At 42.8% G+C, this 23,293-nt stretch overlaps 1 long non-coding RNA gene across 1 annotated transcript; it reads left to right on the top strand.

Moving 5' to 3' along the window:
- The first annotated feature begins 19,480 nt into the window (after positions 1-19,480).
- On the top strand, positions 19,481-20,993 carry LOC139459761 (uncharacterized). The gene is made up of 3 exons (XR_011652697.1): positions 19,481-19,516; positions 20,423-20,463; positions 20,962-20,993. It is a non-coding gene; the product is annotated as an uncharacterized lncRNA (long non-coding RNA).
- The last annotated feature ends 2,300 nt before the right edge of the window (positions 20,994-23,293 follow it).

A 23,293-nucleotide genomic window follows, 5' to 3' on the forward strand; every position in this document is an offset into this window, starting at 1 on the left:
CATAGGGCAATAGTTCCCAGGAAAGGATCTTCTTTTCTTCTTTGAGTAAGATTATCAGTAGTAGATTAGTGGTTGGTTGGTTGTTTTACGCCGCGCTCAGCAATATTCCAGCTATATGACGGCGGTCTGTAAATAATCGAGTCTGGACCAGACAATCCAGTGATTGACCTCACGAGCATTGCTCCACGCAGTTGGGATCGGTGACATGCTTCAACCAAGTCAGCGAGCCTGACCACCCGATCACGTTTGTCGCCTCTTGCGACAAGCATAGTCGCATCTTCACGGCGCAGTAGTCGAGAAACATTGCCGGTGCTCTGCCAGTAGCACCCGCCTCTCACCCAATTCCAACTTAAAAGAAAACATCATGTAAAGGACAAAACATGAGTCAGCAGCGCGCACTATGTTCATTCCTTGTGTCTAGAATGATTTAACCAGTCCTCTGATGGCGAAATCTCGATCGAAAAGCTTGGTTGTAAGCAAAATGTGTGTTCCTGTGAAATATAAATAAAAGTGCCTGAACAATTTAGAAATGTAGACTCAATGCGGAGGAGCTGATAAAACATTACCCAACATGAAGGGGAAATTCTCGATTTGGAAAATGGAATTTTTCTTTTGTTTTGTTGAATGCAACCAAGTTAGTAATATGTCTAAGGAACAAAATGTCCATCAGTGCGAAAGCCTATTGAGGTCAAAATTGAAATGTGAAAAAGGACACGAAAAGAAATTCGTTATAACGGAAAAAAACCTCGTTATTACGGACAAATGATTCGTTATTACGAACGAATATTAAGAACGAATCCTTTTTCCGTTATAACGAATGTATTTTGTTCGTTCAACATTTGTTTTGTTAGATGCAACCAAGTTAGTGATATGTCTTGGGGACAAAGTGTCCACCACCAGACAAATGGACTTGGTTCATGTGTATTGTTTGTGAAATAATCCCTCTTGTCGTACTGTCCACAGATCAAGATAAGACACTGAATATTATTTCTCTGTTTTTCTTTGCTTTCCAGACGGCAAATAAGTCGATATTGTGCATGTGATAAAGCGAATTAAAGTAATGTACCCACGTAATAATCAGGGAATTTTAAATTATTCATGCTTCTCAGAGTGAGTGAGTGAGTGAGTGAGTGAGTTGGGTTTAACGCAGGTTTTAACAATATTGCAGTTATTTTACGGCGTGTCAGTTTGATGTGGGAGGCAAGCACGAAGTGATGCTGGCTTTTGATGTTTACCCCTTTGGTGAAACCCACAAGCACGGGTATGGTGCTGATAAACCTAAAACCATAATCGGAGCGAACCGGGATTGGAACCCACACTTATAGGTATTTGGTGTGCCGGAGGAATGCAACGGACAGCGAATTGCGGCGCCCTAGACCAATGGTTCTCTGAGAACAAATGCTTGACATCAGCAAATCGTCATGTTGTAACATAGTTGTAAATAAAATTGATCATGACTAAAACACAACCACAAAACAACTTATGGTAGCAGTCTGACGTGATAAGCAGCACCCACACAGTCAAACAGTTACATTTGGTCTAATCGTGTATTTCGTTTGTATATAGTGTCAAGCACTGTAGTAAGCGTGTGTTTGCTGTTTTACGCCGCACACTGTACTGTGCTGCGTCCTTTCTGGGCCAGTCTGGTGTGAGACCCGTCTATATGTACTGTGTTGCATCCATTCTTTGCCAGTCTGGTGTGAGACCCGTCTATCTGTACTGTGTTGCGTCCTTTCTTGGCCAGTCTGGTGTGAGACCCGTCTATCTGTACTGTGTTGCGTCCTTTTCTTGGCCAGTCTGGTGTGAGACCCGTCTATCTGTACTGCGTTGCGTCCTCTCTGGGCCAGTCTGGTGTGAGACCCGTCTATCTGTACTGTGTTGCGTCCTTTCTTGGCCAGTCTGGTGTGAGACCCGTCTATCTGTACTGTGTTGCGTCCTTTCTTGGCCAGTCTGGTGTGAGACCCGTCTATCTGTACTGTGTTGCGTCCTTTCTTGGCCAGTCTGGTGTGAGACCCGTCTATCTGTACTGTGTTGCGTCCTTTCTGGGCCAGTCTGGTGTGAGACCCGTCTATATGTACTGTGTTGCATCCATTCTTTGCCAGTCTGGTGTGAGACCCGTCTATCTGTACTGTGTTGCGTCCTTTCTTGGCCAGTCTGGTGTGAGACCCGTCTATCTGTACTGTGTTGCGTCCTTTCTTGGCCAGTCTGGTGTGAGACCCGTCTATATGTACTGTGTTGCATCCATTCTTTGCCAGTCTGGTGTGAGACCCGTCTATCTGTACTGTGTTGCGTCCTTTTCTTGGCCAGTCTGGTGTGAAACCCGTCTATCTGTACTGTGTTGCGTCCTTTTCTTGGCCAGTCTGGTGTGAAACCCGTCTATCTGTACTGTGTTGCGTCCTTTCTTGGCCAGTCTGGTGTGAGACCCGTCCATCTGTACTGTGTTGCGTCCTTTCTTGGTCAGTCTGGTGTGAGACCCGTCTATCTGTACTGTGTTGCGTCCTCTCTGGGCCAGTCTGGTGTGAGACCCGTCTATCTGTACTGTGTTGCGTCCTTTCTTGGCCAGTCTGGTGTGAGACCCGTCTATCTGTACTGTGTTGCGTCCTTTCTTGGCCAGTCTGGTGTGAGACCCGTCTATCTGTACTGTGTTGCGTCCTTTCTTGGCCAGTCTGGAGTGAGACCCGTCTATCTGTACTGTGTTGCGTCCTTTCTTGGCCAGTCTGGAGTGAGACCCGTCTATCTGTACTGTGTTGCGTCCTTTCTTGGCCAGTCTGGTGTGAGACCCGTCTATCTGTACTGTGTTGCGTCCTTTCTTGGCCAGTCTGGTGTGAGACCCGTCTATCTGTACTGTGTTGCGTCCTTTCTTGGCCAGTCTGGTGTGAGACCCGTCTATCTGTACTGTGTTGCGTCCTTTCTTGGCCAGTCTGGTGTTAGACCCGTCTATCTGTACTGTTGCGTCCATTCTTGGCCAGTCTGGTGTGAGACCCGTCTCTCTCTCTCTCTCTCTCTCTCTCTCTCTCTCTCTCTCTCTCTCTCTCTCTCTCTCGTATGCAATTGTTGTTATTGTTAATCCTCCACCTACTATATATATACTATTTACATTAAATAAAGAAGTTGTTTCATCCATACATTGTCTCTATTTTTTCAACGTCTAAGTGGGCGAGTCGAATGTGACGTCGCACCGGCATTATTTCCACCATATAGCGACCTCTAGTTAAAGCTCACTGGGCCACAAAACACGTCAAACAGGAAAAGCAATTTCCGAAATTCTAGGTTCCAAGGTTGTAACAGCACCTGATAAACTCGATTTTGTGAGACTATTAGACATGTCAGGGAATATGCAATACTTGATGGTACCCACTAGGTGAAACCACAGTCAATCCTTCTCTTCACACTCTTACAGACTCACGCTAGACTTTTGCATTCGAAGGTCTTTTGTTTGGGAACAAACATACAAGTATGCATGTGCCTGAAAAACAGGCCAGAGCCAGAGCTAAGCTACGGATCTAGAATTTGAGAAAATGTTTAGGATTGTTTTGTTTGTTTGTTTATTTGTTGTTAAACTCCACATTCAGCATTATTTTAGCTGTATGAAGCCGGCCTGTAAATAAATAATCTTGTCTCGACCTGACAATTCAGTGATCGATGTCGCTAACCCGGAATAGCAATCATAACGCAGTCATTTTTTTCAGCAAGACTGTCATAGACCCATAATACATCAGTTATAGAACTACATCAGCTCATACTTATTAATCAACAAAAAACATTTAATGCAAACATCTGATGTGCCAGTTTCTAAAAATTAGAGAGAAGTATGCAAAATTTAGTGTATTTGCTTGATGTAATCATTGACATTTATTAAATCTTAGACATCTGGTGCCAGATCCCTACTTTACAAACACGCCTGATCATGATGACAAAAACACGACACTAGAAATAACCGTTCATCAAATTACAAGTTTGAGCAAGATGAAACGTCGGTGATGAGAAAGATTTTGATGGTAAAACGAAACGAAACTTTGCTAATACTTTTATCGATAGTCAGTTTTCGCCCAGGAAATTATAGAAAATGAATTATAGAAATGAAAGTTATAAAACAGAAATCCCAGATTTCAGAGAAATCACAGAGAACACAATATTTATGAAACGCATATTGGTACTCAAGTTCCCCTTTCACGGAAATTCTACATAGAAAAATACAAGAAGAAGTTATGTTCGCTCTGAAAGATTTTGTTTTGGTTTGTTTGTTGTTTAGCGCCGCACTCAGCAATATTCCAGTGATATGACGGCTGTCCGTACATAATCGGGTCTGGACCGGACAATTCAGTGATTGAAGTCATTCGCATTTGGGATACGATGACATGCATCAACGAAGTTAGCGAGCCTGACCACCCGATCCCGTGAGTCGCCTCTCGCGACGCTTGAGTTTGAAGTGAAACTTTTGCTGCAAAGTCAAGCTGTAAGACTGCGTTCTGTAAATAATCGAGTCTGGGCTGGATGCACGTGATTGACATTATTAGCATCGCATTATGCAATTGGGATACGATGGCATGCATCAACCAAGTCAGCGAGCGTCTTACGACATGCATAGTCGCCTTTTACGACCTGCATAGGGTGGGTGAGTGAGTGAGTATGGTTTTACGCTTTTAGCAACATTCCAGCAATATCACGGCGGGGGATACCAGAAATGGGCTTCACATATTGTACCCATGTCGGGAATCGAACCCGGGTCGTCGGCGTGACGAGCGAACGCTTTAACCACTAGGCTACCCGACCGCCCCAAGACCAGCATGGGTTGCTGAAGACCTGGAGTGTAGAAATGTCCGAAGCCAATATCTTTCAGCCCAGTTCTTTCACATGGTTAAAAACGCGATAGCTCATGCCTCTTTGCCTAGATTATAGACTCCGTCCAATGCAGTTACCACGCCTATATTCTTTCCCTCTCCCACGTTTTGAAGATGTCGTCGATGCCGTAGGAGTGCAGAGTTAAGATACAAAGAAACAAACAATTTGCTAGTTATTCATAGATCTATGTATCAAGAGCAATGGAGAGGGAAAATAAATTTGCCTGGTCTACTATTTTTGTGACAAAATGATGGGCGTCTCCTGCCTCACCGGTAGCACCCGACATAAACACATGCAAAGGCAAGTCTATATTCGCCTGATAATACATTAAAACATGAGGCACAGTAAAAGTCAAATAAGGGAATTGCATCAGACATTTTCTTTGTTATTGATGCATCAAACTTGGAAATGGCTTCACATGTCTACCATAAAAATACGTTTTGAAAGCTTTACAAAAATACAAAACGTCAACGCCTGAGAATAACCAGACGAAACAGATTCTTTTAGGCGTAAAAGGCAAAATAGCAGTGTCAATGAAATGAATGAATCACTGAAATCAGTGATGACACCAGGTGTTCGCGGAGCAAGTTGGTGAGTTGGGTTTAACACCGCTTTGAGTGAGTGATTGAGTTGGGTTTAACGCTGTTTTTAACAGTATTCCAGTTATATCACGGCGTGTCAGCTTAATGTGGGAGGAAAGCCCAAATTGATGCAGGTCTCAGACGTTTACCACTTTGGTGATGCGTACCTAGAAACATATTCAGGATCGGGATTCGAACCCACAATCATAGGTTTCTGGCGTGCCCAAGGTACGAAACTCTGTACAGCGAATCACGGAGCCTCAGACGACTGGGCCACCCGTGCTCCCAACACCGCTTTGAACAGTAATCCAGTTATATCACAGCACGTCCGCTTAATTCGGGAGGAAAGCCCAAGGTTATACGCATACGACAGTTAAGTGTAGATAAGTCGTCTCCGCCATTGTAGCTATAGGTTGATGAATGAGAGCCCGTTCCCCATGTTCTCGCGAAAAGGTTATACAGTTTAAGGGTAGGACCTCTCCAAACAACTTTTGAGTGGTTACCGAGGTAACTTGTTATTCAGTAGAAGCTTCAGCAAGGATTTTTTTCCGTAAACTTGCTGATTCATTACATCCTGCTTTACAACGCAGTGTACAGCATGTACTTGGATCCTTTGATTGCAACACGATACGGGAAAACTAGAGCATTAGGAAAACTGTATCACAATACAGTATCAGCCTTGCAGCAACATGGGCGGATTACAATTTCAACTACTGGTCTTGCTTTGGACTTTTACTTTGATACCTTCAATCAGATCAGAGGGTATGTAGATGTATATTGAAACCTCGTTGATCCAAATTACGTCGGTATTAAGATGACAATGCAGCTGTTTTCCTATCAAAATTGAAGTGGCCGTTTGTGGGCACTTGCTGTAGAGAAGGACTTTGTAGTGTTGGTTGGTTGGTTGGTTGTTTTGCGCCACTCCCAGCTATATGACGGCGGTCTGTAAATAATCGAGTCTGGACAAGACAATCCAGTGATCGATATCATTAGCATCGATCCAGGCAATTGGGATCGATGACATGCATCACACCAAGTCAGCGAGCCTGACCATCCGATCCCGTGAGTCGCCTCTTACGGCAAGCATGGGTTGCTGAAGACCTAGTTAGGCAACAAACTCTATTCGTAATGAAAATTGTGAGTGGCGGGTGCTATAAGAACAGGAGATGTTTACCATTTTTGCGAATACCTGGTGTAATCACGGAATTTCGGTGATCCATTCATATAATTGCAATCACTACTTTGCCTTTACGCCCTGCCGAATCTGTTTCCGCAGAAAATGATTGATTATTTTCTGACGTTGAAGTTCACATTGTTATGGTCCCAATTTTAGGACTAACGGCTCACATCGAGTTCCTCGACCCCCAGGCCACGTCGTCCGTCGGTCTTCCAGATGTTATCGTAGCGGAGGTGAGGACAGACACTAATACCACCAGGTTGGTCCTGAGGAAGAACATTGATGTAGATGAGAACGCCCCCGTGTATGTTCCACGTCGTGGTGAAGATGGAAATGATCAAGTTGTCAAGGACGACGTGCCAGACATCAGGGTAAGGGCAATTATTGTACATCCAGGTACACTTGTGCAAATGAATTTAGATAAAAGTTAACATAAAGTAAATTATGTTTAAACAGAAATCCATTGAAAGAAGGCGGTTCTTGTGCCCCCAAAAATGCTACTTTGGGAAAAGTTGATATCAATGAGAGGCACGGAAACAATCAGGTTGGTGCCGTTCCCACTGAAATCTTCTGAATTAGACTTGTGTGGTTCATTAGACTTGAATTAGACTTGTGTGTACAACGCCGCACGATGCTTTGGTTTGGTTTGTTGTTTAACGCCGCACTCAGCAATATTCCAGCTATATGACGGCGGTCTGTAAATAATCGAGTCTGGACAAGACAATCCGGTGATTGATATCATGAGCATCGATCCAAGCAATTGGGATCGATTACATGCATCAACCAAGTCAACGAGCCTGACCACCCGATCCCGTTAGTCACCTATTACGGCAAGCATGGGTTGCTGAAGATCAATTCTACCCCGGAATCTTCACGGGTCCCTGCAATATTTCATCTATATGACAACGGTCTGTACATTGTGTTTGTTGTTTAACGCCGCTCGCAGCACTATTCCATCTATATGACGGCGGTGTGTAAAAAAAATCTAGTCTGGATCAGACAACCCAGTCATTGACATCATGAGCATCGATCCACGCATTTGGGATACGTTGACATGAATCAACCAAGTCAGCAAGACTGACCACAACATTAGTCGCCTGTTAGTCGGTATTTAAAGACCGCCATCATATAGCTGTAATAATATTGCTGAGTGCGGCTTTAAAAAACAAACAAACATCTGGAAAAGATAGACCTATTATCACATAGTCAATATCTTGAACGAAATTGATCAGATTCTGTATAATAAAGTTTATATATGTATATAAGGTACAAGAGTTTATTGAACTTACTTTACATTGGTAAACAAGGATACCCCAGTTTTTCACTACGCATGCTGTTTTATAAATCTAAAGTTAAAACGTCAGCACCAACGATTTTCAGCCGAAGGAAACTCCAAATTTGTGGTAAACATGATGTGAATGTATCAGTGAAAATGAGTGATGACGCCATGTTTTCGCGAAAAGGGTAAACGTGTTTAAACAGAATCTCATCGCTGTAAAATTGTAAAACACACTCAGCTCCACCCTGGTCTCAATTCCTGTGTTGCGATTGGCTGAAAGTTACCCATTCACTGGTGAGTATGCTCCAGTTGGCTGAGAAGGGAGATCCCCCTTCAGACACATAACTTCCTAAAAGCTGTCGAACCGTTTGGGGCCGGGAATGTACACAGTATTCGGTACTCATGCTATTGTACTACGCTTCAGCTATGTATAAATCATTACATCTTCATCCTAAGCAAAGAAAGTGTATTGACAAACTGACGCTATTTGAGCTTTCTTTTTTTGTGAGAGAAGTGAAGATCAACATTGTACTCATTCAGTTGATACATTCACTGAGCGGTGTGCGTTCCCGTCTCCATGATCTTATCATGAACTCACTGCAGAGGGACATCTGTTTATGACCTCTTGACCTCAACACATTTTTCTTGCCTTTCTCTCCTACATTTTACAGCATCTAAGTGTTTAAGAGTAATAAGTTGGTTGGTTTGTTGTTTAACGCCGCACTCAGAAATATTCCAGCTATATGACGGCGTGTTACGACGTAAATTGTAATGAAAAGGTAAATTGTAATACTTGCAGCAAATTGTAATAATTTTGACGTACATTGTAATAACAACGTAAATTGTAATAAAATTTGACGTAAATTGTAATACGCAAATTGTAATAAAAATTGACGTAAATTGTAATAATCTCAACTTGCGGTAAAATGTAATAACTTTTTACGTAAATTGTAATAACCTTATAAGTTTAGTGTCAAAGGCGTTAAATGACTAGAACCTATCCTTGTCAGGGTTGGTACAGGGTTTATCGTACAATCGTCATTCAAGTATGGGTGTGGGGGAGGATTGAGGTCGTAATCGTACATTGTTGTATAATTATATGTATATATAAACGCATTGGAATTTCATTTCTATGGGTGTCCAGAAGAGGATTAATTACTACAATGAACTTAGTTTTCTTATTTATTTGAGAAATACTCTGTGTGTTTTGTATTATATTTTGACGAAGAATTCAAATACAACTATTGAGTGACAGATATCCTGTGTGCAATGTCAAATGAAAAAGAAAAAGGGTAGTCAGCAAATGCAGCATAGATTTTCCATGCATGGGAAAGGAGAATACTTAATACATAACATTATATACAATGTTTTTATTGATATCAAAAGAGGGGCGAGGATATTCTTTACCTACATTGCATATACTATTAGATATTGTGTATTCTCGATCTCTGTGAACTTCTCACAGATAAAGAAATAATTAATAAATAAATGCAAACCATGTTAACTTATGCAATGTTTGTAGCAATGTATGATTAACATATGGATCATTAATAAAACATAAAATATTTCCTTTCATAGGAAGAAGTATATTTAATGAAATAAATGAATAAATGTTACTGTCTGGATTCCTTTCATATGTCATGAAGAACTAACATCAACTTACTGACAACTTATGCTGGGAAAATAACTCCTTGCCCCAACAACAAAAACAGAATCCATCATGATAACGGCACGAAATCATAATTCACAAGCATACACAAATTTAATCCGGTATCTTCGGGCATGTCTTGTTGAGTTTCAAAGAGCATCAGAATGTATAATCAATTTGTTGCAATCAATTATTGCTGAAATATAACTGTTTTGATCAAAATTGAAAGGATGGAACATCTATAATGAAAAGGGTTTTGTCACTAACGTAAATATTCTCTTTGACCTTATACGAAGAGTATTCTAAGATCACTAAACTCGGCAATCGTTGGTGGATTGCGCCAAGCAACATTGATACCAAATTTGGTACCTCACGTATAATGTGGTACATAATTTTCGAAACAGATAATTACGTTTTTCATAAGTTATCACTAATTTGTGACCTATACACGGACAAAAATTACCTCAGAGGATAATCTTCTCTGGGGGTTTAAGAGGATTAAAATAATTCCAGCTAACATCAAGCACTGTAATTAAATATTGAAATTATAGCATACCTTCTTAACATTCGAATGAAAAGAATAGTGACTAACTAAGAAACCAAAATATATTTATCTCCGATACTATTTCCTCATCAGTATGGACACACACACATACATACACACATACACACAAACACACATATACACACCAACACACACACATACATACAAACACATACACACATAGGTATGTATGTATGTATGTATGTATGTATGTATGTATGTATGTATGTATGTATGTATGTATTTATGTATGCACGTAGGTGTGTATGTAATGACAGTTAATGTGAGCTCTATGTCATTGGTATCACATATATGACTGCACTTCTACATACTCTAGATGACAGTATCATGTACGTAGATGAAAGTATGTACGTGGATGATAGTATCTAGATGGCATACTATCATCTACGTAGAAGATACTATCATATACGTAGATGAAAGTATCTTCTACGTAGATGGTAGTATCTTCTACGTAGATGATAGTATCTTCTACGTAGATGATAGTATCTTCTACGTAGATAAGGGGCACTGGTGGCCCAGTCGTCTAAGCCGCCGCGATTCGCTGTGCAGAGTTGCGTCCCCTGGACACGCCAGAAACCTATGATTGTGGGTTCGAATCCCGGTTCGCCCCAATTATGTTTCTAGGTTTGTCAGCACCATACCCGTGCTCGTAAGTTTCACCGAAGTGGAAAACGTCTGAGACCTGCATCACTTCGGGCTTTCCTCCCACATTAAGCTGACACGCCGTGATATAACTGGAATAATGTTAAAAGCGTCGTTAAACCCAACTCACTCACTCACTCACTCAATTCTACGTAGATGATAGTATTTTCTACGCAGATGGTAGTATCTTCTACGTAGATGATACCATGCCACAAACATCACATCACTTCCAATAAATGTCTTTCACTATGTTGACACCACCCTTTAATGACGATTGTACGATAAAGCCTATACCAACCATCCCTAACTTAACAGTTTTCTACGTTTGTCATCATACACAGTATTTCTCGAATTGTACATGTGAAACGCAAGCTCAACTGACAAAGATCATTTCTAGTCAATTGGCGTCTTGGACACTACGGTAGTAAGGTTATTACAATTTACGTAAGAATTTATTACATTTTAACGCAAGTAGAGATTATTACAATTTACGTCAATTTTTATTACAATTTGCGTATTACAATTTACGTCAAATATTATTACAATTTACGTTGTTATTACAATTTACGTCAAAATTATTACATTTGCTGCAAGTATTACAATTTACCTCTTTATTACAATTTACGTCGTAACACGTCGTAACACGCCGGTCTGTAAATAATCGAGTCTGGACCAGACATGAACATCGATCAAAGGAATTGGGATACGATGACATGCACCAACCAAGTGAGCGAGCCTGACCACACGTTCCCGTTTGTCGCCTTTTACGACAAGCATGGTCAGATTTTACGGCACGCTTTGGTTGCTGAAGACCTATTCTACCCCGGATCTTCACGGGTTGTATAAAATCAGTACACCACCACTGCTGAGTGTGGCGTGAAACAACAAACCAACAACCAAATATTTTCAGATATGACATAAAAAAAATCCAATATGGCCGCTACCGAGGAATGATATTCTAGTACACCTCAAGTGAACATGACCCACAAACTAAATATATAATGAAAAGGGAAAATTTTGGAATGAATTTACCCTACACTACACCTGTGAAGTAGTGTACCCCAAGACTAGTAGCAAGGCATTAGAGAGTCAGCTTTAGATACTTTGAACCCGTGAAGATCCGGGATAGATGAGGTCTTCAGCAACCCATGCTTGCCATAAAAGGTGACTACGCTTGTCGTAAAAGGCACCTAACGGGATCGGGTGGTCAGGCTCGCTGACTAGGTTGATGAATGTCACCGTATCCGAATTGCGATGTTCGATGCTCATGATGTCAATCACAGGGTTGTCTCGTCAGGACTCTATTATTTACAGACCGCCGTCATATAGCTTGAATATTGTTGAGTGCGGCGTTAAACAACAAAAACTGAACAAGGAAACTACCAACCACGCCGTCGGGGTATGATGACACACGATCAACCAAGCCGACCAGCCTCAACACCCGATCCATTTAGCCGCTTCGCACAGATAGGTTGTTTGGGACCAACTCGAACCCGGAATCCCCACAAGGAGATGCTAGGTTCCTGTATTTTTTACCAGGTACACCGATTGGGGTTATTTCATCTTGAACCAATATTTGCTAGTAATAGTCCTCTTTGGAACTAATCAAATAAATGTCACATGTAATTTATTTGTTCCAGACGACTGCAGAATATCAGGATTTGTCCAATATGGCGTCTGTCGAAATATCCCGTGTTATGGGTACCGTTGGCACAAGTCGATACCAAATAGTGAGTACTTTTAGATCAGTCAGGATCTATGATCGATAGAGATAGTCCCGGGCATGAAAATTTAATCTTAGTTCAATATAGACAAGTTGTGCTCTGTCAGAGTCGAATAAGTCTTCACAAACACCTGCTTGCCGTAAAAGGCGACAATGCTCGTCGTAAGAGGCGACTAACGGGATCGGGTGGTCATCATACAGCTGGAATATTGCCGAGAGCGGCGTTAAACAAAAAACAAAAAACAAACTGTCAGGATCAAACAGTCGTTGGTTGGAATTATAGATTTGGCCCGATTATGGAATATGGCTTATCATACGAGGGCAGGTCAAAAATTAAGATCTATTTATTGTCTTTGATGGTAATTGATACAGAAATAAAGATTTTTTTTCCAAATAAAAAGGAGGGGTGCGCACCCCCGCATCCCCCCCAGATGTGTGTATTACATAAACTGTGACATTGAATAAGATTTAATGCAAAGTTATGTTTTTTACCAAATCTGAAACAATTTCGGTTTGCAACAGATAAAAGACTCTATAAGGGTTCAAATGGTTAGATTTGCCATAATGACTTCAGAAAATGCGGGATTTCATAAAAAACATGAACATGCCAAAATGTCAATTTACAAATCAATAGCGTGTGTATCCACACATCTTCGTCTCATGGAATGGACCAGGCGTCGCACAAAGGCCTGTGGGATATCTACTGGAGCATGTTTCGAAGTTCCTGGAGTGTCTGTGGAACACGTGGTTGACGTCGAAGGCGCCGATCCATCTCATCCCACATGTGTTCGAATGGTGAGAGATCAGGGGAGCGAGCCGGCCAGGGGATGTCATTCACGTTATTTTGTTGAAGAGAATCATGAACAAGTCGAGCAATATGAGGTCGGGCGTTGTCATGTTGAAAGGTAGTGCCTGGGCCATGACGACGCAAAAACGGTAGAACAACACGGCCGATGAGCTCGTCGCAGTAGCGCTGTCCATTGAGATGTCCTCTACCACTATCTACCACTTGCTGTAATCCCACCCCATACCATAACGCTGCCGCCCCCGAACCGATCTTCTTCCATGACACAACGATTGACGTAACGTTCACCTCGACGTCGGTACACTCGAATCCGTCCATCGCTGTGGCTGAGGTGAAAACGAGACTCAGTGAATAGAACTCGTCCCCACTGCATGGACGTCCAGCGCAGACGCTGTCTGCACCACGGTAGACGTGCTTGACGGTGGTTTCCTGTCGAAATGGGACGTCTTGCGGGTCTTCTGGCGACAATCCCTCCACATCTGAGGCGACGACGTACGGTTTGTGAAGATATTCGTCGAAGGCCAGAGATGCTTCTTGCAGTCACTGTTGCTGCTGGAATCGATTTCGTAGGTGTTTTGTTCGAATCCAGATTCCATTCGTGGCATTTTGTAATGTTGAATAATTGCGTAATTTTGTTGTTTTTCTGAGTGGTTGTTGCCAGCACGATGCTAAACAATGCGTATGGAATCCCGTTAACGCACATGTTTTTATACCCATTCTTGGGTAGTGAAATGCATGGGGCTTGCATAAAAGTCAACTTTTGCATGGAATGCATGCTTTTCTGTAGCACCTGCGTTTCTGTGACTTGATTCCAAACATGTCCTACAATATTGAAAACCAAACTTTACTTGTTTGAAAAATACACTAAAATATTGGCGTTTCGGGAATTTTTGTTCTGGAGTTTATGTAGAGTCACATAATTACAGAATAGTGTTATTATGTACAAGAGTTTAAAGATTATTCAACATAGTCATCATCATTATCATCATCAACATTATCTTGTTCATCATCAGATTGGTTGATCAGTTCTAAATTATCAGCCAGTGACAAGTCCACACGAGAGAGGATATCTTTGACCACTAGTTTCATCCACTGAGTGATTTTACGATCCATTTCATCCAGTTCAGTATCTTGATCCAGAGTCCTCACTTTTTCCAGAATAGGTTTCAAGAATGGACCATTTCCAAAGTAACTGATATAACGTGTAGCACGAACAAGTCTTTCAAGGAAAGTAGCTTTCCAGCACTCTTCAATTCCCTCTCAATCAATCTCTCACTCTTCTTTCTTCTTCCAGATTTCTTCCTTGCAAGTTTTTAGTGTTTGATCCCACATGTATTCTACAGACTGGTCCTTTTACTTCCCTCTCTTTATCAGTTTCATTGGGTTTATGTGTCTCTACTGGTCTCACAATATGATCATAGTTTGCATATTCTATATTATCCACTTTCTAAGAGGGTTCTCCTCTATACTCTGGGCACCAGGTTCTCACATGACGTTGAAGGTCATGATTGTTTTCGAACATGATACCACGCTCGTCACAGGATTGCTTAGTTGGTTGGTTTGTTGTTTAACTCCGCACTCATCAATAATATTGCTGAGTTGGGCGTTAAACAACAAACAAACAAGCATTCTTTGAAACATTGATACACTAAAAGTCCATTTCTATAGTTCCCCGTCGTGGAATATTGCTACAGGCGTAAAACCGTATTGATTAACATCTCTCACTGAAACATAACATCTCTGTGCCAGACTGGCTTCCTGTCGCTCAATGGGAAGCTGTATAATGTGGAACCGGGGACTAGATCCAAGCGTAGTTCAGGAGGAGCTCAATCTGGAGATGCATATGAACTAACACCAGCTGTTGTGTCACCGGATATAGACATAATAGGATTTAGAGGTTGGTGTCTTCTTAATCCTAACACCGTAATCAAATCTGTCACAATTCTGTTGAATTGTTTTCTTTCTTCGTATCTCAGTCTGTAGTCAGCAACATTCCTGCTATAACATAGTTGCCTGTAAATATTCGAAAGTCATAAAAGTGTAAATATAGGTTGATGGAATGAGCAAAGACGTTTATAAACAAGACTGATTACGAGACAGAGCCGTGAAGATCCGGGGTAGATTAGGTCTTCAGCAACCCATGCTTGCCGTAAAAAGGCGACTATGCTTGTCGTAAGAGGCGACCAACAGGATCGGGTGATCTGGCTCGCTGACTTGGTCGATGCATGTCATCGTATTCCAATTGCGTGGATCTATGCTCATGATGTCAATCACTGGATTGTCTGGTCCAGACTGCCGTCATATAGCTGGAATATTGCTGAGCTCGGCGTTAAACAACAAACAAACAAATAAAGATTACGAGAAACGCAATCAACCAAGTCACCGAGCCTGATATTCGAATACAAACCTTTGTTCAATGCAGGTGAAGGGTTAGACTCCGATCAGGATGAAAGTGAATTCCTCCAGGATGAGGGATTGCTGGAGGATACTGCTGCTGATCGCAGGAAACGCCAGGCTCAGCCTGTGTACATTGACGTCATAACACTGATAGATCATGCAGTATATCAAAGGTAAACAGTTAAGGTCATTAAGAAAACATACAACTTCCGGTTTGTGGCATTTAGCGACGTTTTGATGTAGCTTCTTACGCCATTATCAAGCCTGAGTGCTTATATGCAATAAACCAAAAGTTGTTATCCATGAGTATGCTTGTCGTAAAAGGCAACTAACGGGATCGAGTGGTCAGGCTCGCCATGATATTGCTGGAATATTGCTAAAAGCGGCGTGAAACCATACTCACTCACTCACTCATAGTTGATGATATACATTTGCAGGTGGCTCCGGCGATCCAAAGTCCATGTCAGTCTTCAAGCCATTGACACGAAGCAAAAAATTCGCCGTCATTTTGCGCTGATTGTCAATGCGGTAAGTTTGATTATTTTTGAGAGAGTTTGTTCTCTGTAAGAACATTTATGATGGTAATACTTTACCATACGTGGTCATGTGCACAGCGCACAGGTCACAAATCGGGTGCAGTTTAGCAACGTAGGTCGCGGATAATAGTTGGATGGGTGACCGCGTTCGGCAGCTTGACCCCTGTGAGTTTCTAGGCCTTCGATCCTGCCCCAAAGCGCATACAGGACTTAGTGACATTGTTCCAGATGTGCCTCTGTTCAACCAGCAGTGAATGGGTACCCGGTAGGGTCATATGTAGTATGGATGTTAACCGACTCACCGACAGCTTTGGTTCTATACTCCCATAGGGAACTGGCAATGAAAACATGGACTGATTCACTGACAGGGGAACTAATGTTAGCGCTTTGAGCAGAATAAATATAAAGAGTTTACCACACAAAAATAAAACAAACAAACATTATTTATTATTGTAAGAATACAAGCATTACGCAAAACCTCTTCCATAAAAGTTGGGGCTTCAATCGTTGCAATGTGAAAGAACAAAGTTTTCATGGAGCTATTTCAACAAGAATTGTCTGATAGAAGAACTAATATCTACAGGAATCAAGGTGTTCGTCGTACCAGTATAACTCTCAATAAGTAGGGACATAGTGGGAACATATCTCGCACTGGTGGCGCTACGACCAACCAAGAAATCCCAGCCAAGTTCGGAAAGGGTGGAAACTGGGCTTTTACAGTCAGTTATTAACTCCCTTGCTTCGGGAGGATCCACATTAATTACAATGATGACGGACCCGTGAAGATCCGGGTAGAATAGGTCTTCAGCAACCAATGCTTGCCGTAAAAGCTGACTATGCTTGTTGTAAAAGGCGACTAACGGGATCGGGTGGTCAGTTTCGCTGACTTCGTTGAAGCATGTCATCGATCCCAATTGCGTGGGACCTGTGAAGATTCCGGGGTAGAATTGGTCTCCAGCAACCCATGCCTTGCCGTAATAGGTGACTATGCTTGTCGTAAAAGGCGACTAACGTGATCGGGTGGTCAGGCTCGCTGACTTGGTTGATGCATGTCATCGATCCCAATTGCGAGGATCGATGCTCACGATATTAATCACTGGATTGTCTGGTCCGGACTGGACTATTTACAGACCGCCGTCATATAACTGGAATATCTCTGTGTGCGGCGTAAAACAACAAACCAACCAACCAGCAATGATGACGATTTTCCTAACGCTAATCATTCAACAACAAAATCATTCGATTCAATTGTCATAATTTTGCTTTTCTACACAAGATTACGTTTCGCTAACACCTGGGCCCCGTTCCTCAAAGCGATCTTAGCGCTACGATGATCGTAAACATATGTTAGGGTATGGGACTTACGATCACCTTAGTGCTAAGATCGCTTTGTGGAACGGGGTCCTGGTGCCATTACACATTTTCAGTGATCCATTCACATGAAGGTCTTTTACCCCAATGGAGTTAAACGTAAACGTCTTATATTGTATGATAAGATTTCGTTTCTCTTGTCATTGTTACAGATCAACTTGCGATTCAAATCAGCCTCAGAAAAGTACCACATACGACTGGTTGGATACTACATTGAGGTAAAACAATTTTATTAAGATGTTTTATGTTACATTTTACAAGGAAATATATATATAAATCACTCACTCACTCACAATCTGGACTCAATAACAAGAAACGGCAATGAACAATTCATACCCGTTCATCACGACAACGTCCTGATCCGCAGGACACCGCCCAGACAACACAGGACACTGTTACGATTGTGATCCGATACATTGTATGCAGAATCTGTCACGACATAGTAATCCGACTAATCAGCTAAGTTCCCGAATGTTACACAAAACTGTCGGGAGTGCTTTGCCGACCTCTCTGGACCTATCCCGATCCGTAAGACTCTGTTACGAAGGTATACGACTACGTTCAGACAATGTTAGAACATTCCATTCCATTCCCATCTTCCCGAGGCAAGAGAGTTAACTGACATTAAAAGTCCAGTTTCCACCCTTGCCGAACTAGGCTGGAATTCCGGGGCTATTACGAGTTATGTCCTTTCTATACCTCTCCTATTTACCAATCAGATTCAACCTCTCGTATCACTTGCATTTGCTTCAAACAAAACGGTGGCGCCCAGTCAAGACTATCTGATCGATAATCAAGATCAATATTGTGATAAAACGAGTCTTACACCGCGAAGTGCATCAAATCACGTGAGCACCTTGATTAAAAGCATGAAAAGATTTAGAAAATATCTGTTGACAACGAGTTAGCGGTGCACATATTTTTGCAAATCCTGCCATCGACCGAAATCTGCATGACACTTTACGAACCGGATTTCGATTTCAGTGCGCCATTTTGATTGGACTATGCATAGACTCGTTAGTCCAGCCAAAATGTAACTCCATAATACCAGCCTAGTTCGGCAAGGGTAGAAACTGGACTTTTATAGGCAGTTAACTCACTTGCCTCGGGAAGATGTTCCATTCCAATAAAACCAAAATTCACTCGCTCCTACATGTATGTCTCATATTAGAACTGCCTCTGTGGTCTGAAGGTAGTGCGTCTGCCGGGACAGTGGAAGGTCGGGGGTTCGATCCCCGGCCGCGTCATACCGTAAGACGTTAAAGTTAGTACTTGTTGTTTCTTATTGGTATTCAGTGAGCTAGCACCATGAAAGCGGCGTTATTCCGGACGAGGACAAGCAGCCACACCCACATACACGCACGTATCTATATAAGTGCGATAATCTTGAACGCCACAAGTTAGTGCAAGGTTGGAACGTAAATACATTCCTCCCCGAGGCGTGCCATGGTCCTCTGGTAATGGTCTCTGGCCAAAACCATATCGAGTGACTGAGTGAGTGAGTGAGTGAGTGAGCACACTCGATTACCCCTGACGTCACAGGACATTGTTTCGCCGGTGTGACTTGCAACAAAATACTACAAATTACGTCATAGGGTATTGTCACGTGTTTGAAAAGTTTGTGGTACTGTATTCTACCAAATATTGTCACAAGAGGCATTACACTCCCTTAAAAATCTGTTCAGGGATACAGAGTCACATTCCGTAATTGCCAGGATCAGCTGGTACTGGAATAGCACATCATCTGTTTCATAACAATTAAACCATGTTTTTACAGTCTTGCGACACGAGCCTATGAATATTACATCCGTGTTATCCCTTGTGTTTGTTTTGATCGTTGCAATATTTATATTTTTCTTTCAAGGACGTCACGCCAGGGGAATGGTTCACCCGGGTCCAGATCCTTGACCAGGAATTTCCCCCGAGTGACCACGTCTTAACCTTTACTGGGTACTGGTACATTGTTAAAGCTTCTTTATCAGAAGACTACGCTTTCACAAATGACATGTTACTTCTTACATTCCGTCCACATCTAATTAATTTGGTTGGTTGGTTGGTTGGTTTGTTGTTTTACTACGCACTCAGCAATATTACAGCTATATGACGGCGGTCTGTAAAATAATCGAGTCTGGACCTGACAATTCAGTGATTGATATCATGAGCATCGATCCACGCAATTGGGATCGATGACCTGCTTCAACCAAGTCAGCGTGCCTGACCACCCGATCCCGTTAGTTGCCTTTTACGACAAGCAGTCACCTTTTATGGCAAGCATGGGTCGCTGAAGACCTATTCTACCCTGGATCTTCACGGGTAATTAATATGGAGTGGTGTGAATTAATTTGGAGTGGTGTGACTGAAACTCGGCATAAACTGTGGGGAGTTCGAGCTAAATTATAGGTCCCCAGCAACCCGTGCTTGTTTTACGCCGCACGCAGCAATATTCCAACTATATGACGGCGGTCTGTAAATAATCGCATCTGGACCAGACAATCCAGTGATTGATATCATGATCGTCGATCCACGAAATTGGGATCGATGACATTAATCAACCAAGTCAGTGAGCCTGACCACCCGATCCCGTTAGTCGCCTTTTACGACAAGCATAGGTTCTGAAGACCTATTCTATCCCGGGTCTTCACGGGTCACCTATGCTTGTAAGGCGACTAACGGGATTGGGTGGTCTGACTTGCTGACTTGGTTGATGCATGTCATCTATCCCAATTGCGTGGATCGATGCTGATGATGTCAATCACTGGATTGTCTGGTCCAGATTCGATTATTTACAGACCGCGGCGTTAAACAACAAATCAACCAACATATGTCCAGGAAAAAAGTATCTTCTGTTTACTTCAGAAACAACCTATACAGTGCTGATGCTGGGAGCGCCCTGCTTGGTAAGAGTGAGTGAGTGATTTGGGTTTGACGCCGCTTTTAACAGTATTCCACTTATATCGCGGCGTGTCAGCTTAATGTGGGAGGAAAGTCAGAAGTGATGCAGGCCTCAGGCGTTTACCACTTCGGTGAAACCCACGAGCATGGGTATGGTGCTGACAAACCTTGAAACATAATCGGGGCGAACCGGGATTCGAACCCACAATCATAGGTTTCTGGCGTGCCCAAGGGACGCAACTCTGCACAGCGAATCGCGGCGCCTTAGACGACTGGGCCACCTGTGCCCCCTGCTTAGTAAGAACCTATTCAACACCAAATTACCCTTCTGTAAGGTGTTGGGTTAACGCCGCTTTCAACAGTAATTCAGTTATATCACGGTGTGGAAAGACTCTGAACGATTTAATTCTCGTTAAATAGAGTTACAATTTGCGAGGCTTATGTGAATATCTATACACCGAAAGTGTTTAGAAAGTTGTTTCAACTTTTCACATATATTCCAGGACGGGCGGACGGATTCGGCTCCATTTGTAAGGTTGTACATTAAAGGTTGTATGTGTGTGGGTGTGCCAAGTGCCATTTGTGCGACACTTGTGTTGCGAATTCCGTCAACGAATCGCGTTCTTTCCGCCATCGTACCGCCAACGCGGCACACTTCCGGAACTGTAACCCAGAAAAGGTTGGTTGGCTGGTTTGTCAGCGAGCCTGACCATCCGATCCCGTTAGTCGCCTTTTACGACAAGCATAGGTTCTGAAGACCTATTCTATCCCGGGTCTTCACGGGTCACCTATGCTTGTAAGGGTTGCTGAAAACCTATTCTGGCCCGGATCTTCACGGGTCTCACGCAATTGGGATCGATGACATGCTTCAACCAAGTCAACGAGCCACAGGAACTTGTTATTGGTCAGTCTTTACATACATATAGAGGGGGTACATATTTTTATTTACTGACCAATAACGAGTTCCTATGCAACGAGCCTGTCCACACTCGATCCCGTTAGTCGCCTTTTACGACAAGCATGGGTTGCTTAAAACCTATTCTAGCCCGGATCGTCACGGGTCTCACGCAATTGGGATCGATGACATGCTTCAACCAAGTCAACGAGCCTGACCACCCGATCCCGTTAGTCGCCTTTTACGGCAAACATGGGTTGCTGAAGACCTATTCTACTCCGGATCTTCTCGGGTAGTAGGTGAGGTGAGGTGAAATTGGGTTTAACGTCGCGTCCAAGATTATTACACTTATACAGCGACATGCATGTACGTGTATGTGTTTGTGTGGCTGCTTGTACTAGTCCGGACTGATGCTGATTTATAGTGCTAGCTCACTGAGATACCATGCCGCAGTTTAACATGGATACCCCACTCAGACACAGTATACTGACTCCGAGCCAACCAGTCCTTGTTTTAGCCCCTTAATGCCGAGCGCCAGACAGGGTAACCACAAGTACCATCTTTTAACGTCTTTTGGTATGACGCGGCAGGGGATCGAACCCCGGACCTTCCGCTCTCCGGGCGGACGCTCTTCCACTAGACCACGGAGGCGGTCTCTCGGGTAGTAACCCAGAAAAGGAAATGTAGCTATGAGCGGTTGTGTGGATTTGCAAGAGCTGTAGCGCTACGATCGCTTTATCGGACAGGACATAGTCCTAATTCAGATGAGGCCTGACTTCACTGTGTAAAGGCTTGTGGCACAATCGCTGTGGGTAAACTCAACATTCGCCCAGATTATGATCGTTGGACTTCAGCTCCAAACCCGTGCGTGTTGGTTTCTAGGTTTCGAGGTTCCAAGCTTGTAGGTAGGGCTGGGACGAGTCCAAATTTACTTCCCTGGGTACCCAACCCCTATTACCCGATCCAACCCGGGTACCCACTGTAGGTCTCAGGAGATTTTCTCAAAATGTCCGAAAGGGAACATTTTTAGGATAGCCCTGGCCAAACGTATTTAGATATATGTAAATGTATTATTAGTAGTATACAATCTGGTCACTCATACATTGAAGTTGAATTTAGTTATATCTTTATTCAACCATATGAAAAGTCAGAAGGAATGGGTGCATTTATACACTGAATGGATACATAGTCAGAACGAAATGCGAACATTAGTGACTTGAAGTGTAACCATAGAGTTCTAGATAATTTTTGTCATCAAACAATATATCACGTGACTAACCACGGGTCCGGGTAGTCCTGTGGGTACCCGGGTCCTACTCACTAACCACCCGACCCGGGTACCCGAGTTACCCGTCCAAGCCCTAACGGCCGGTGCCACTTTGGTAATTCCTTACACATGAAATAAAAGAACTACTAGGGATTCAAGGCAGCGTTTACCTCACACATGATCTAGTTGTCACTGAAACGTCTGTTTAATACGTCATGGGGTATAGTATTTAATATAAGCCATGAATACATGTAATATAAAGTCGTTTATCATGGTCAAAGACCGCCTCCCTGGTGTAGTGGATAGATTGGTTGGTTGGTTGGTTTGTTGTTTAACGCCGCACTCAGCAATATTCCAGATATATGACGGAGTTCTGTAAAAAAATCGAGTCTGGACCAGACAATCCAGTGATTGATATCATGAGCATCGATCCACTCAATTGAGATCGATGACATGCATCAACCAAGTCAGCGAGCCTGACCTCCCGATCCCGTTAGTCGCCTTTTACGACAAGTATAGTCGCCTTTTACGGCAAGCATGGGTTACTGAAGACCTATTCTACCCCGGATCACGGGTCACCTTCATTGAAGGTCACGTACATTGGATTGAAGGTCACGTCCATGGGAATGGCCATTCGTGAGGATGTTCAGCCTCTTTTATGAAACAACTGCCT

The sequence above is a fragment of the Haliotis cracherodii genome, unplaced genomic scaffold (genome assembly GCF_022045235.1).
Source record: "Haliotis cracherodii isolate W230 unplaced genomic scaffold, xgHalCrac1.p SCAF_13, whole genome shotgun sequence".
Taxonomy (NCBI): Eukaryota; Metazoa; Mollusca; class Gastropoda; order Lepetellida; family Haliotidae; genus Haliotis; species Haliotis cracherodii.